Here is a 3743-nt window from a genome sequence, read left to right on the forward strand (position 1 = left end):
AGTACTACCACACGTTAATTATTTAATTTAATACCAATTTTATTTTATAGCTAAAATAAAACAACTGTGTATGGAAAAATTTACTTAAATTCATTAAAAAAAAAGAAGAACAAATTGGGTGGGAGGTTTTTTTTGATAATGAGGTGTTTTTAAAATTATTTTTTTTTCAATATCACAAACAATTTTCAATGTGTGTGTGTGTGCTCGGCAGATCAATTTCCAGTATTTAATGCCAGCCCCGGCCGAGGTCCCCCGCAGCGGGCCCCGCTGCCTGGTGCCCAGCACTTCCTGGCTCGCCGCCGGCTGCCGCAGCGGCCACCCCCAGGGGGAGGGGGGATCCCAAATTTTTAAATGTTGTAAACAAAAGTGTATGACATTATTTTAAGTGAATTATTCTAATAAATGTTGTATTTTATTTTCTATAAATAAACAAAAAAAAAGAGTATTTATTTAAGTGTTTTTTTTTTCTACTGCTTATGTAAATGTTGTATTTTTTATTATAAATAAATTAAAAAAGTGGTTTTTTTTTCATGTTTAATGTGCCTTTTTAAATGTAGTATTTTATTTTAAAGTATTGTTACCTTTTTATGTTTAATTAAGGAAAATATTATTCTTTATTCGTCTTCTTATTATTCTTCTCATTATACTTGAACGGAGTAGTAATATTATTGAAATTTTTTAGACATTAGACAGACATAGTCTACAGTTAGGTGTCTTGCTGACCCGATGAAGGGAGTATGCATCAATTTAAAACACCATTCAGATCGGTCCTGTGTGGACCGTCCATATCGGGCAAAACAGCACTCTTAACTAAAATAATTAAAAATTGCGATAAAATGTTTGTGGAAAAGCCGAAAAAAATCTACTATTGTTACAGTATTTGGCAGGAGTTATATGATAAAATAAAAACAATTGCTGCCACGACGGGATTGGTGCAGATACAATTCATACAGGGACTTGATGTTTTCAGCATTATTGAACAAAACTCTTGGTTGATCATTGACGATCTGGCTGAATCTATTGAACAATGGTCCCATGAAATGCCACAACTGTTCACTGTTCGCTCTCATCATGAACAGATTTCCGTTACTCTGTTTCTACATAATCTCTTCCATCAGAGCCAATGTATGCGAACACTTATATTGAACTGCACCCACTGTATATTCTACCGTGTTTTTTGTAATTCAAACTTACGAATAATTCTCAATAAAGAAATTTATCTAAGAACCCCAGAATCTATACTCTCGAAATAAAATTAAGCAACTAATAAACCCTATGGATAAATTCTATTTAATCGGAATAAAAATACACCTGAGGATCTGCGTGCAGTCAGAGATATTTTTGACCTTGAAATTACAGTATATCTCCCTGTGAAAAATAAGGCAACCTATTCGTTGCTATCATGACACTGAGAAAACCACATGAAAATAGACATCTGCTTTCAGTTCTAAGTAGTTCCAAACCTCTGCTTACGATAGCCATACTCAAACACGGTATTGACAACGATTTTATTATTCTAATACCCAAACTTTGTTTAAACTTGACTGAGGATAATATTCAACTGCCAGAAATAGTTCAACAGCCGGCACAGCAACATCGTTCCATTTTAAATACATGTGCCTATGAAGAGCAAGGAAATAATTTTAAAATGGAAGCAACTTCTTTAGGCCGGTAGTAGCTGTTTCACGCTTTCACTACCAATAATTGTAGGATTTGTAAACAGTTTTCTATAGAATCGAAATGGCACAACCTTACATGTGAACTGCAAAAGATTTAGTTCTCTCACCCTTCAAAAACTTTAAGAACAATCTGTTTAAGGTCTATGAAAATGAAAACATTGATGATGATAAAAAACTGCTTTTACTTCAATATACACTTCGCCGAGTTGACAAACACAAGTCCTATCGGTCGAAGCCCACTGCTGTTAATGCTGCTGACCCAAAAAAAGCATCATCTCCTCAAGAGTCTGCTTCTGTACCACAATTAAAGAAGGAGTATTTGTATTAATTTTTTTTTAAATTTGTAAATCTATGCCCCAAAAAATTTGTTGACAAAATAACACGACTCCTAGCCTATCTCTTGGAAAGTGGTCAAAATCACATTTAAGTTGAGAGTAAAGGGGAAGGGATTATAATTCAGGGCAAAAGCTATAATCTACTTGATTTAATGTATGATTTGGTTACAAACCTTAAAGGACTATTATCATTTGTCGCTCATCTATAAAAACTTATAAATACATTGTACGTCCCATACAGTCATATTGGCAATATGAAAATTCTAAAAAAATTTAATGAACATGAATCATCATCGTGATCATTATCAACCACATCAACAACTCTGACACCATTAAAATATTAAATTGAAGAAGATTTTAAATTAATTTTGGACAATAATAGCACACCACTGATAGCTAGGCAAAAGTGAAGACGTATGAATTCAACGTCACCACCACCACCACCGCCACCAATAGCCAGTATACCAAAGGGTAGCGGAAGTTACACTACGTGCTGTAGCTCAAAATAGACGAAATTCTGAAAGGTACTTATGAAAATATTGGTGAGGTAGGGAACTTAAGCACACCCACCACTCTTTCAAAGGTCACTGGTGTTCACAGTAAAAGTGTGCAAGACTGTCCACAAAATGAATCAAGTTACACTCTGCATAGAAATCATAGACTTCGTGCAAATCAATATAGAAAAACTAAAGCCTTTTACCCATTGCATATAATACATGCAGATCTCCTGACTCTAGATGAGCTTCAAAGACGTCACAATACACCGTACAAGTACGTCCTACTTACAATCACTGTTTTTAGTCGTTATGCACATGCAATTCAATTACGATCAAAAAGAGGTGTTGAATTTGCTTATGCTATTGAGAGTATTCTCAAACATTATTCATATAAAAAAATTCAAACAGACCGAGGCAGTAATTTTTTTAATCCCTGTGCTGCAAAAGAAATACTAGTTAAACATAGTACACTGGTCTGTCATAGTTACAGTCTTATAAGGGCCGCAATGGCTGAACAATTGATAATAGCTATTCGAATCTTCATTTTAAGATACTTTATATTGAAAAATACATAGGCTTTTATTCATAATCTAGCTAAAATAATGTTGATTTATAATAAACAATTTCACCAACCATTGTCCAGCTATATGTCGAAGAAAGTTCTTTAGTCTGATCATTACGTAATTGAAACATTTCTTAAGTATTATTATGATGAATTGGTTGTCAAGAAGATGAAAAATATATTCAATATTCGTGATATTAATTGAGATAATAGAACAGACAATGTTTATAAAAAGGGGAATTATTTATGGTCCACCATACTCTCTAAAGTGGCAAATATCCTAGACACTAAGCACATAACTTATCGCCTGCGTGATACCAAAGATGAAGGGATTCTCGGCGGCTTTTATGACTATGAACTACAAAAAGTTAAAAATGCAAGTGAAATGTATCAAATTGAAAAGATATCAAAAACCCGTACTCACAAGGGTCAGAGACAGTTACTTGTTTGGTGGATAGGTTACATCTCTGATTTTGATTTTGGGATCGGTGCTGAAAATACTGATAATGCCCCATGATGTTTATCTGGCATTCAATTCAAACATTTCTGATCTTCTCTACAACGGCTTGAAAGCGACAAGGGGTTTCAGGACAAAACTTTCCCTTACCATCAAATTTTACGGTACGTAGGAAGTGGTTCTTGTCGAGTATATTCTCAAATAAACCTACGA

The sequence above is a fragment of the Artemia sp. Qi Xiang Cuo genome, chromosome 4 (assembly GCF_049724085.1).
Source record: "Artemia sp. Qi Xiang Cuo chromosome 4, ASM4972408v1, whole genome shotgun sequence".
In the NCBI taxonomy this organism is placed as follows: Eukaryota; Metazoa; Arthropoda; class Branchiopoda; order Anostraca; family Artemiidae; genus Artemia; species Artemia sp. Qi Xiang Cuo.